Source organism: Notamacropus eugenii, chromosome 5, assembly GCF_028372415.1.
Source record: "Notamacropus eugenii isolate mMacEug1 chromosome 5, mMacEug1.pri_v2, whole genome shotgun sequence".
NCBI lineage: Eukaryota > Metazoa > Chordata > Mammalia > Diprotodontia > Macropodidae > Notamacropus > Notamacropus eugenii.
The window spans coordinates 385,403,886-385,417,812 of record NC_092876.1 but is presented as its reverse complement, the minus strand read 5'-3'; positions in this window follow the sequence as shown (position 1 = coordinate 385,417,812).

Here is a 13,927-nt window from a genome sequence, read left to right as displayed (position 1 = left end):
TTGTTCTATCATCTTCATCTATTTTTTGAATTTTGAACTAACTTTTATCTTTGCCCTGGCAAGAAAGTGGTTTGACCATACTCAAGACAATAGATATAGGAATGACTTCTATATTAAATAAAGAGTCTTTTCCTGGCCAATAAAATAGAATCAATTTCATTTTATTTTTAGATCGTAATCAGTGTTTATCATGTCCAACATAACCTAATTGTTTTCTTGTAGCAATTATTTATAATGAGCTTTTCTGTAATTGGTAAGCCTATTCTCTCATTCTTTGTTTGTGATTTGAATTCTCCAATGTGGTTTTGTTGCCATCTTTAATTTACCATTTATGTCTCCATATCCCACAATATATGTTGCTTTCTTTGAGACATTCTTGTTTTTTCATAGCATTTCTTTATTCTTCATCCACCTTCAGTAGCTACTACCAAAGCTCCATCTGCTTTCATAATGGTTTCTATGTAAATATTTATCTTGAGACTTGCTATGTAAGATGAACAAATCTTCTATGAAGTGATGTTTTTTCATTACCTATCCTAAAATGATCAAGCTACCTGTGCCAACTCCTTTAATTTGGTGAACCTCTAAGCCTTTCTTCTCTTTTGTTGCAACTTTCTTTTGACTTTTAGTTTTATTTATGAAGTACCTAGATGGATAGAATGCAATTCCTCCAGTAGTATTTTTATTCATTAGTCCATGGCTGAAATCTCATGTCAAGTGTCCTCTGTTAAATTAATGGTTATAGGCAGTCTGAAAACTATGACAGTCTTAACATACTCTTTACCCTTTTCAGCCATTCTTCATGGTCACTGTGGCAGCCAAAGTGTACTGCACAGAACCGATTTGGAATTTTTGATAATTTCATTGCTTACCATGGCTTTGTGAAGAGAATCCCCTTAAATAAAACGGGCAAATGTGCAGTCTGCTTGGCTATTCTGATTCTCAGAAAGCAGAAGCAGTATGTTGTAATTCCTGAACCCAAAGTCTTTTCACTAGTCAAACAGAAGTCAAAAGAAAGAAAAATCATGTGCCTTTGAATCGTGAAAGCATTCAGCATTGTTGATTCAGAAAAAAATCAATTCAAATTAATGTAGGAGCAGAAAATCAAGCCTTTTATTTTCTTCATGAATGGTAAGTAACCAGAAAGATAATACACATTCTATTGATGCCTGTTATAATATAAACTTTAAAATGAATGATTTTGTAAACCATGTATTTAGGTTGCTCATGTATATTCTGATACTTTTGGTTTTGATTCAGTTAGTTATAATTTATTACATTTAATTATGAACCATTACTAGACCACAAATAAGAGAGTATTTGGAGTATGCTTTTTTACATCAGCACTGTATGCTATGCTGTTTTTTCACCAATAGCTCTTCTGTCTAGATGATTCCTAGATAGGCTTCTCTTTCTCTATCTTGCTACTATCTTCTCTTTCAAGCAAGGACAATTAACAGTTCCCAGCAAATTCTCCCAAAGGATGTTGCCTATTGTTCAGAAAGAAAGAAACAATGCTTAAATATGTGTGTATGTATGTGCATATATTTATCAATTGAACAATGGTTACTAAACATTATATTGAATGCATAATATTAATAGATGAATTGAAAAAAAATTTCATTAAGAATTGTATTTACTACCAACACTGGGGTCATTTTCCTTTAGGTGATGTAACAAAAATGTTTGGTACATTTTTTTTTATCAATTTCATACTATCAGAATAAAGGAGCTTGCATGTGACTATTGATTGAACCATTAAACTTATTAATTATTAAGCAATTTATCTAATTCTGCTACATATGCCAGAGTACTAAATTAAATAAAATGCTGTTTTCTGTTTGGCATATTTTCTTTTAAATGTTTATCTTTCTACTGATTTTAATCTCTCACTTTACATATCTTAGGAAAAGCATTTAAGGAGATATGATTTACATAGAGAAATGGAAGGACAGAAGGAAAGAGAGATTATCCAGATGGGAAAGACATCTGCCATCTAATAAAAATGGTCAGCACTTAATTAGGGGCATATAGCCTGTATGAAAAGGTTATTTTAATGTTAATAATGCACTGAAGGCTCAAAATATGGTGAAATATTCAAATTATAGAAGCATTTTAATTTTGTGAAAGGAAGACATGGGGCACTAAATATGGTGGATACAGTTTATCCTTCCTTAACAAATATGTCAAATAGTGATGCAACAAAGTGCATTTCTTTTCAAAGTGATTTGCATCATTACATTAAAAAAGGGGAAACCCCCAATAACACATTGACATATTTGATGTACCTCATTAAATGTTTTTTTTTTTAAATTTCTGAAGGCATTAGTCAAATCAAAGGAGATTGAAACAGCTCTTTTCTAATGTTAAAGAGGCTTCCTCTAGAGATAACTTCTCTTATGAGTATATTTATTTGATGCTGAAAATGCTTTTCATACTGAAAGATATGTTTCATAATTTGCTGATGGATTAGAAATATGAAATTATCAAGTAGAAAAAATATCAATTACATAAAATAATTTTTTCTTCTTTCTCTTTCTTCTCTTTTCTGACACACAAGGGAAACCCAAATCAGCACATATTAATACAAATATATCCTCAGGTTCCTCCATATTGAAAAAGTATTATAGCTCAACCTATTCTAGCTCCTAGAAATCTCTGCATGTGGTACCTGGAATAAGTGAAAATTAGCACATACCACAAATTGACCATAAGATGCAATTTATTTTAATTCAATAAAGATTAAGTTAAGAAGTGATTGTTTTTATATAAGAAACTCTCAGATGAGGAAGCTACCTCACTACCATTTCAAGTTAGCATGTTATTTGAAACTTAGAGTCTTAGAGGATTGCAAAGAACCCTTAGGGGGGTTTGTAACAGTATGTATTAGAGGGAATTTGAAGCCAAGCCTTCTTGATCTAATGACCAGTTCCCTATCCACCATATCATGTTGCTTCTCTTCATTCAACAAAATTTTCTTAAGTATTTTCTTTGTATAGAACATTTACCTAAGTCCTGGGGAAAATAGAAAAGTTCAGCTCAAAGGATTCATACCCTTATGGAGCTTACAGTGGAGTAAGTTCACATATATTAGAAGATCTCAAACCCTGAAGAAATTTTCTGCAATTACTAGGTCCCCAGGATTCTAGTCAGTATGCTATTGTCGTAAGCTATGAAAATATTGAAAACGCATTTGTATTGCATTTAAAATTTCACAAAGAAGTCACATAGCAACAAACCTTTGAGCAAAGTAATGATAAATGTATTATTACCTAAATTATGGTTGAGTCAAATGAGACAAAGGCATGAACTGATTAGTTTTAGGTCACAAGAGCTTGTGAATGGAAAGGTCAAGACTAAAAACTACTTCTAATTATAAGACCAACTGTCTTGAAGACAGCTTTTCTCTACTACAATAATTTGGGTGTTACAAGTATACTTATGCCTTTAATTATTCTCCTAAATTTGAGGACCTGTGTTTCTGAGAGGTTAGGGGTGACTCCAAATAAATTAGGATTAGTTTGGATAAGTAAGGAGTGAGTTTGGGAGAAAAGGCAAAATATTTAATCATTCCCAAGATTAAAGATTAATCTTGAGCATGATGAGTTTGAGATTCCAATAGCAGTTAGATAAACCTGTTTAGTAGATAGAAATTGGAGCTCTAATTAGATTAGCTTTTTGCTTTGCTACTAGTTCATTCTAATTGTTTGTCTCATTTACCTCTCCTCAAAAATCTTCAGAAATCATGTCTTCATTATCAGAGCATTCTTACAGGTGCCTAATTTGTGAAATTGCATTTTCTAGTGCAGTCTAAACCTTTATTTCTTTGGCATACACTCCTTTACCCACTACCACACTTCTATGTAGTCTACACATTATTTCAGGTTTAGTCTAAATATAGTTTCTTCCTTCCCTACTCCAGCCTGCACCTTCTCTTCTCCCTGAACTCCCATAATATGATGTGTACCTGACACATTTTTCACAGAATTACCTATTGATTTATATTATTTTCTCATGATTTCAGTTGTGTAAATGTTGTATAATCAATAGGCAGATCCCTCCCCATTAGGGAAGATTTATCTTGAACTTCTTTTGCATGTCTCATAATTGCTAACATAAGTTAACAATATTTGTTCATGGATTTGGAAAATGGTGAACATACGCTTTATGGCAACAACTGGCTTCACAGAGCATCAAAGAGAGCACTTGCTTTCTCTCAGAGTAAAATTTGGGTAGATATCATTGCTATTGGGTTGACATACACACAGATTACTTTGGTCAAGGATCCCAGGGGAAAAAAATTCAGTCAGGTTTGAATTTTCTAGACAAGGTTTGAATTCTTCTCTTCTTAAGTTCTAATTGCTACTCTGAGTAAGTTTTTGTTTGGGTGCTACCTCTAATCTAGACACCTCTGACCTCATTGTTATAGGCTTGTGAAACATGGACAGTCTACCAGCACCATGCCAGTAAACTGAATCGCTTTCATTTGAACTATCTTAGGAAGATTCTGAGGATCATCTGGCAGGACAAGATACCAGAAACTGAAGTACTTGCTCGAGCTGAACTGTCACACATTTAAACTTTGCTTCAGAGAGTGCAACTCCAATGGACTGGCCATGTTGTTTGAATGCAAAATGTATGCTTGCCAAAAAGACTATTTTATGAAGAACTCGCATGGAGCAGGTGATCACATGGTGGCCAGAGGAAGTGATACAAGGATACTCTCATGGTCTCTCTCAGGAACTTTGGATTTGACTGTGCAACATGGGAGATACTCACACGGGACCACTGAGTATGGTGGACGTGCACCAGAGAGGGTGCTCTTTGAGGAAAGCAGAAATGAGACAGCACAAAGTAAACACAGGATGTGCAAATTTGGAATATCCACCCCAAATATTCATACAGACTATCTGTGCCCAACCTGTGGTAGAGCATTCCAAGCTTTCATTGGTCTGATCAGCCACAGTTGGATACACTGAACTTTCACTTCATCATGGTGATGTCATTTTGGTCCTCTTTGAAGATGAAGGACAACAATCAACCAATCAACCTCTAATCTAGACACTTAATCTACCTCTACCATTGCACTTGTCCTGAAGAGAGTCCTGCACTATATGTATTAATGAACTATTATTGGACAGAAGCATAAGAAGAGGGATGAGGTGCTCCTCAGGAAGAGAACACCAAAAACCCCAGGGAAGTCATCTGAATGGAGACAAGACTGCCATAACCAAATGAAACATGTCAGAAAATTGCCAGATCAATAATTAATAGAAATATAATAATTTAATAACAAGTTTTACTGCCACTGTTTGGAAATGGATGGTGAGAGTAAACTTACTAATATGAATCCTTCCAAGAAAAAAAAAGGCATCAGAGAAAAGTGGGAAAACAGGATGTTTGTAAAATAGGAATGTGCTAGCTAATTCATGGCTAACCTGAAAACACATTGTAATAATGCTTATGACTGAACATGTTTCAAAAACATAAAAGTTCATGTGTTTTTTTAAATTTTTGTAGAATACTAAAGATATTTTAATGTTTATTTGGGGACTAAAGAAATTTCAAAATTTAAAGTTCAATGTGAATGTGAAATATGATCTTTATCTTTCTGTTGCTTGAAAGGGAAAATTTAAAATTAATTCCCACTTTTCAAAGGGAAGGAGAAAAAAAGAAGGAATGAGAGGTGGAAGGAAAGAAGGAAGGAAGAAATGAAGGAAAGAAAAAACAAAGAAGGAAGGAAGAACAGATGAATGAAGAGTTAAAAAAAGAATGGAAGAAAAAAGAGAAACAGGAAGGATAGAGGAAGGGAAGAAGAAAAGGAGGAAAGAGAAATTGCCTACTTCTTTAACATTATTTTTCTCTTTCCAAATTTAGAGTACTAAAAGCAATCCTGGTCAATGTTCATATAATAATTCTAACACTGGAATTTACTTTTTTACTTTCAAGACTTTTGCCAAAGACTACATTGAACACATATAGAACTATAAAAATAAACATATGTTCACATCCCTATGGCCTCAAATAAGAACATGGGGCAATAAATTTTAAATCAAAAGGGAGTTGAGAGATTATTTAGGCCAACACCTTCATTTTAGAGTTTAGGCCCAGAGAACTTAAGTTATTTGCCAAGGGTCACACAGGTAGTGACAAAGGAGTAATATGAAACTGTTCTCTGACTTCAAACATAATGTGTTTTCTATTTCATGAGAATAGACTCTAAGGAAAATAGGCTGTAGCTCTGGTAGAAATGTCACATTTTCTTTTCCCTCATTCTTTTTCCTATTTGTTTTTCATAGCAATCTATATTTATAGGCATACAGTGATTTTCTCTCATTTGTTATTTTTTTTTATATTCCCTTACCCTAGGCTATATGATGAGTATTGAGAATAGTATTTTATAGTAAAAAGAGGGCTAGTTTCTGAGTTAGAAAGACCAGAATTCAAGTCTTGCTTATGACATACAGTGGGAAAGGCATCAAGCATTTATTAAGTGCTTAATTTTTGCCAAATAATTTGCTAAACACTTTACAACTATTACCTCATTTAATACTCTGCCAACTCTGCCAACATGGCTGAGTAAGAAGTGAATCACTCCCACATGCCTTTATTGACCTCTAAAAGACCCAGAGAACATTACCCCAGGGAAAAACCTGGAACAATTGAGGTATCAGAAAGATAGGGTGCAGCAGTCGTTTCACCTGTGAAGCTTGGGGGATTAATGGGAAAGGTCCATCTCACTCTCGGGAATAGTATAAGCCAGCCACCTTGGCAAACCAGTGGGAGATTTTGAGCCTTTGGGTGGTACAAGAGGCTAATGACAAGACCAGGACCCCCTGAGTGCCTTGGCATAGGCAGGGAACAGGTAGACTCCTGCAGCCAAACCTACCTATGATACAGCACAACTCCAGGAAGCACAACTCCAGGAGGGCAGGCATCCTCCAGTATCCAAACCATCTAGCATCTGTGCTTCAGAGCAGCCCAGGTGAGTAGGCATTCTTCAAGGTTGAGGCCTTTCCTTCTCCTGAGAGCTTCAGTGTTGCTGGCTCCAGCTCAGCCCCAAGTAAGCCACCAGCCACCTACAGCCTCCAGTTCCTAGCACCTGAGGCCCCAGCACACAAAGCCAGTCACCAGATCCCTGGACCCCAGCACAAGAAACTTGGATTAGTGCCCCCTGTGCTCCAGTAGGAGAGCCTAACTTTAAAAGCCAGGAAATAAGTAAACACCATGAGCAAAAAGGAGAAACAGACACTGACCAAAGATTCTTAGTATGGGGATAGGGAAGATTAAAGCACAAATTAAAAAGAGGACAATATGGTCAATAAACCCACAGTGGAAACCTCAAAGGGGAATATGAACTGGTCTCAAACCCAAAAATCCTTCTCAGAAGAACTCAGCAAGGACTTTAAAAATAAAGAGAAGTAGAAGAAAAATTGAGAAAAGAAATGAGGAGTATGCAAGAATGAGTCAATAGCTTGGAAAAAGAAGGACAAAAATTGACCATAGAAAGCAAATTCTTAAAAAAATACAATTTGCCAAATAGAAAAAACAGTACACTGAAGAAAACGATTCCTTAAAAACTAGAATTGGTCAAATGAAAAAGGAGGCCCAAAAACTCACTGAAGAGAAGAACTTAAAAAGTAAAATGGGCCAAATGGAAAAGGTGGTACAAAATTTAATAGAAGAAAACAATTTATTAAAAATTAGAACTGGGCAAGTGGAAGCTAATCACTCTATGAGACACTGAAAATCAATCAAACAAAATCAAAAGAATGAAAAAAAGAAGAAAGTGTAAAATACCTCACTGGAAAAACAACTGACTTAAAAAACAGATTCAAAAGGGATAATATAAAAATTATTGGTCTATTGAAAACCATGGTCAAAAAAAAATCCTGGAGAGAATCTTTCAAGAAATCATCAAGGAAAACTGTCCTACGGTCCTAGAACCAGATGGTAAAATAGACATCTAAATAACATACTGATCACCTCCTGAAAGAGATAGCAAAATTCAAATGCCAAGGAATATTGTAGCCAAATTGCAAAATTATCCGGTCAGAGAAAATGAGAAAATCAGTCAGGAAGATACAATTTAAATATCATGAAACCACAGTCAGAATTATGCAGGATCTTAAGCTTGTACATTAAAATAGCAGAGGGCTTGGAATATGACATTTCATAAGGCAAAGGAGCTTGGATTACAACTGAGGATCAACAACCCAGCGAAATTAAGCATAATTTTCAGGGGAGGAGATGGACATGCAGTGAAATAGGGGGATTGCCAAACTTTCCTGATGAAAAAACTAGAGCTCAACAGAAAATTTTATCTTCAAATACAAGACTCAAGAGAAGTATAAAAAGGTAAACAGGAAAGAAAAACAAAACACATGCTATTCAATGAGGGCAAATTGTTTATATCTCTACATGGAAAAATGATACTAGTAACCCTTGAGAACTGCATCTTTATTATGACATTTAGAAGGGGGTATACATAGACAGAGGATGTGGATATAAATTGACTTTGATGAGAAGATTAAAAAAAAATAAAATTAAGTAGTGAAAAAGTATTGCACTAGAAGAAGAAAGGAGGAGGCAGAAAAGGGTAAATTATATCACATGAAAGGAAAAGAAGGGAGGGAGATGTGCATTATGTGAACCTTACTCTAATCAGATTTGTCTCAAAGAGGGAATAATATACCCATGTAGGTATAAAAATCAAACTTACTCTATAGGAAGTAGGATGCGAAAAGAGAAAAAAAAGGAGGGGTGGATAGAAGGATAGAAGGAGTAGTAAGGGAAAAGAGAAACAAAAGAGGGGAGGCTGATAGAAGGGAGGATAGATTGAGGGAGGCAGTGATCAGAAGCAAGACTCTAGTGAGGAGGGAAAGGGAGAAAGGGGAAAGAAAAGCATAAATGGGGTGGGGGGAATAGAATGGAGAGAAAGACACAGTTAGTAATGATAATTGTGAATGTGAATGGGTTGAACTCTCCTATAAAATGGAAGAGAATAGCAGAGTGGATAAAAACCATAATGCTACAATTTTTGTTTATAAGAAACACATATGAAACATAAAATTACAGAGTGAACAAAAGTAAAAGACTGGATGAGAATATATTATCCTTTACCTGAAGTAAAAAATAAAAATAAAAAAGCAGGGATAGCAATCCTGATCTCAGAAAAAGCAAAAGCAAAAATTAATATAACTAAAAGAGATAAGGGAGGAAAGTGCATACTCCTAAAAGGCACCATAGACAATGAAGCAGTATTATTGCTAAACATATATGCACCAAGTAGTAGAGCATCCAAATTCTTAAAAGAGAAGTTAAGGCAGTTACAGGAAGAATGAGGCAACAAAAGTAAACTTGTGGAGGGCTTCAACTTTTCCTTCCCAGAACTAGATAAATCTAACCACACAATAAACAGAAAGAAGTAAAGGAGATGAATAGAATTTTAGAAAACTCAGACATAACAGTCATTTGCGGGCAGAGCCAAGATGGCAGAGTAAAAGAATGAACCTGTAGAAGCTCACACCCAACGATCCATAAAATGCTTGTATAAAATGACTCTAAACAAATTCTAGAGCAGCAGAAGCCACAAAATGACAGAGTGAAAGAGATTTCCAGGCCAAGACAGCTTGGAAGGCTGATAGGAATGGTCTATCACGATGGGCACAGAGCAGAGTACTGCCCAGTCTTGGCCATGCAGCATGACAGGAAAGGAACCATACTGGGCTTCAGGGTGCCACCATCAGCATCAGAGGTTTCCAGGTCTCTCAACCCACAAATATCAAAGACAGTGTCAAAGGACAGTGAGAAAGCTCTTACCCCTTGGTAAGAAGAGAACACAGTCTGCCCCTGCAAGTAACAGCTACTATAGTGACAGAGTCCATTTTTGGAGTCCCCAGCTTAAACACCTTGGGACAACTGATCTGATCTGGGTCTCAACCCTGAGTGGCAGTTCTGGGGTGAGGAGGAGCATTGACGTGGTAGAGTTGGTGGAGGTGCTGGAGAGGGAATTCTACTCACATATCCTGGCAGAATAGTGCTTGTGGTTGCTCCCAGAACAGAACATGGGCCAGGAGAGAAAGGAGTAAACTCCTCTCCCTTAATTATGCTGCCTTGGAGAGACTGAATTTACAGGTGCCTAGAGTATACCATCCTCTTGACATAGTACTCAAAAGTCAGGTAACTACCTGGGAAAAAACTCAAAAAAGCAAAAAAAAAAAAAAAAAAGACTGTAGAAGGCTACCTGCTTGGTAAACAGGTATTTTCTTTCATGCTTTCAGATGGGGAAGAACAATGCATACCATCAGAGGAAGACCTAAAAGTCAAGGCTTCTGCATCCAAAATCTCCATAATAAATGTGCAGTGGTTTCAGGTCATGGAAGAGCTCAAAATGATTTTGAAAATCAAGAAAGAGATGTGGAGGACAAATTAGGATGAGAAATGAGAGAGATGCAAGAAAATCATGAAAAGCAAGTCAACAGCTTGCTAAAGGAGACCCCCAAAAAATGCTGAAGAAAATAACACTTTTAAAAATAGGCTAACTCAACTGGCAAAAACAGATCGAAAAAGCCAAGGAGGAGAAGAACACTTTAAAAAGCAAAAACAGTCAAATGCAAAAGTAGGTTCAAAAGCTCACTGAAGAAAATAATTCTTTAAAAATTCGAATGAAGCAGATGGAAGCTAATGACTCTATGAGAAACCAAGACATTACAAAACAACACCAAAAGAATGAAAAAATAGAAGATAAAGTGAAATATCTCATTGGAAATATGGGGAATAGAAGGAAAGGGGTGAGGGATTTTCCTTGAGTCCCACATAAAATGACTGAATTAAACTGAGACATTTAAAGAGCTAGTCAAAGATAGGAAGCAACTCTTGAAGAGTGTGTGTGTGTGTGTGTGTGTGTGTGTGTGTGTGTGTGTGTGTGTGTGTGTGTGTGGAGAGAGAGAGAGAAAGAGAGAGAGAGAGAGGGACGGAGGGAGGGAGAGAGATAGAGAGAGAGGAAGGGAGAGAACACAGGGTGAATTGAATAGGAAAGGATGATATCTAAAAAAATAAAATTAAGGAGTGAGAGAGAAATGTATTGGGAGGAGAAAGGGAGAAATGGAATGTGGCAGGTTATCTCTCATGAAAGAGGCAAGAAAAAACTTTTTCAATGGAGGAGAAAAGGGGGGAGGTGAGAGAGAAACAGTGAAGCTTACTCTCATCACATTTGGCTTAAGGAAGGAATAACATTCAAACTCAATTTGGTATTAAAATCTCTCTTACACTACAGAAAAGTAGGGGAGAAGGGGATAAGTGGAGTGAGAGGGAATGATAGAAAGGACAGCAAATGGGAGGAGGTAGTATTTAGAAGTAAACACTTTTGAGGAGTGACAAGGTCAAAAGAGAGAACAGAATAAATGGGGGGCAAGATAAGATGGAGGAATATATAGTAGTCTTATACAACATGATTATTATGGAAGTCCTTGCAAAACTGCACATATATAGCCTATATTGAGTTGTTTGCCTTCTCAGTGAGGATGGGTGGGGAAGAAGAAAGGGAGAGAAGCTGAAACTCAAAGTTTTAGGAACGAATCTTAAGAACTGTTTTTGCATGCAACTGGGAAATAAAAAATACAGGTAAGAGGGTATAGAAATCTATCTTGCCCTACAAGGAAAGAGAGAAGATGGAGATAAGAGAAGGGAGAGGTGTGATAGAAAGGAGGGCAGACTGGGGGAAGGGGCAATCAGAAAGCATGGCATTTTTGGATGGGGAGGAAAGAGATGGGAAGAAAATTTGGAACTCAAAATTTTGTGGAAATGAATGTTGAATACTAAAAATAAATAAATAAACATTAAGTAAATGGAAAGAATAGTTAGATATGGTAGACTTCTGGAGAAAATTGAATGGAGATATAAAGGAATATACATATGATGGGTAGTACCTAACACCTACACAAAAAAATGATCATGTATTAAGGCATTAAACCCTCACAGTCCAATGCAGAAAGGCAGAAATATTAAATGTGTCATTTTAGATCATGATAAAATAAAAAATTATAGGTAACAAGGGGCCATGGAGAGACTAAACTAGAAAGTAATCAGAAACTAAATAATCTAATCTGAAAGAATGTCAGTCAAACAACAAATCACAAAAACAATCAACAACTTTATCCGAAAAAATAAGACAGCATTCCAAAACTTATGGGATGCAATGAAACATTGTAAATAAAATATTAGCAAAGAGATTACAGCAATTTATCTAGAAGATAATACACTATGACCACTTTGGATTTTTACCAGGAATGCAAGATTAGATCAATATTAGGAAAACTAGCAGGGTAATTTACCATACCAGCAACAAAAACTAACAGAATTCATATGATTATCTCAACATATGCAGAAAAAGCTTTTGATAAAATACAACGCCCATTCGTATTTCAAAAAACACTAGAGAACCTAGGAATAAATGGACTCTCCCTTAAACCAGCAAATTCTATCTAAAGTGATCAGTAAGCATTATATTTCATGGGAATATGCTAGAAGTATTTCCACTTAGATTGGGGTGAAATAAGGATGTCCATTATCAACATTGTTATTCAATATTGTACTAGAAATGTTACCTTTAGCAACAAGAGAAGAAAAAGAAATTGAAGGAATTAGAGTAGGTAAAGAAGAAACAAAGCTATCAATCTCTGATATAATGGTATACTTAGAGAATCACAGAGCATCAAGTAAAAAACTACTTGAAATAATAAACAAATTTAGTGAAGTTGCAGGATATAAATCATTGGCATTTCTATGTACTACTAACTAAGCCCAAAAACAATGACAGAAAGAGAAATTCCATTTAAAGTTACTGCAAATATTATAAAATATTTGCGAGTCCACCTGCCAAGACAAACCCAGGAACCATATGAACACAATTACAAAACACTTCTCACACAAGGTCAGATCTAAATAATTGTAAAAATGTCAGTTGCTCATGTGTAGGCTGAGGTAATATAATAAAAATGACAGTTCTACCTAAATTAATTTACTTATTCAGTGCCATAAAAATCAAACTGCCAAAAATATTTTATAGAGTTAGAAAAAATAATACCAACACTCATCTGGAAAAACAACAGTTTTGAAATGCCAAGGGAATTAGTGAAAAGAAAGGCAATGGAAGGTGGCCTACCTATACCATACCTTAAATAGTGTTATAAAGCAGCAATCATCAAAGCTACTTGGTACTGGCTAAGAAATAGAATAGTGGATCAATGGAATAGATTAGGTACACAAGTAACTAACAGAGTAGTCAATGACTATAGTAATCTACTGTTTGATAAAACTAAAAACTAACTTCTGGGATAAGAACTCACTATTTGACAAAAACTGCTGGGAAATTTGAAAAATGGTTTGGCAGAAACTAGGCATAGACCAATATCTTATACCATTTACAAAAATAAAGTTGAAATAGGTAAATGATTTAGATACAATGATTGATATTATGAGCAAACTAAACTAGGGAAAAGTTAACATATCTATGATCTATGGAGAAGGGAAGAATTTATGACCAAACAAGAGACAGAGAAGATTGTGAAATGCAACATTGATTATTTTGATTAAATTAAATTGAAAAGATTTTGCACAAAGCCATGGCAACAAAGATGAGAAGGAAGCAGCAAGCTGAGAAACAATTTTTTTTTTCCAGAGTACTTATTCTTTTTTTTTAATTTTTCATTTTTAACATAGTTCATATCACATAACACAATTCCAACTTTTGGTCAGGCGATATTTCTTTTAAAGCATTTACAATATAGATTCCAAATGGATTTTTTTTAACAGTAACCAACTGAGACACAAATAATAACAATGTATGCTAACTTCATAAGCCCTTGACCTAATTGCCTCCACCCTATTACTAAGAATTAATGGACCCTAACTTATTGTTGTTGGT